The sequence below is a fragment of the Nanorana parkeri genome, unplaced genomic scaffold (genome assembly GCF_000935625.1).
Source record: "Nanorana parkeri isolate BGI_ZX_2015 unplaced genomic scaffold, ASM93562v1 scaffold2934, whole genome shotgun sequence".
Classification (NCBI taxonomy): domain Eukaryota; kingdom Metazoa; phylum Chordata; class Amphibia; order Anura; family Dicroglossidae; genus Nanorana; species Nanorana parkeri.
This window is the reverse complement of record NW_017309202.1, coordinates 46,448-46,694: the sequence shown is the minus strand read 5'-3', so window position 1 is coordinate 46,694 and position 247 is coordinate 46,448.

Genomic DNA, 247 nt, shown 5'->3' with positions numbered 1-247 from the left:
TTTACATGACAGGAAGCAAAGAGAAGTCTCGAGTGGGATGCAGAATGGCAAAAAACACCAATAAATATTTTTATCCCTCACCTACTTTATTCAAAAACATTTTTTTTAAAGTTTTGAGATGTGCATGAGGTGACAGGGTCTCTTTAAATCACATTACTTATTAATGACCCCTGACCCCATCTACACGAATATACACTGCAGACACACTTATTTATACATAAATAACTGCTACAGGTGTATGTGTCCT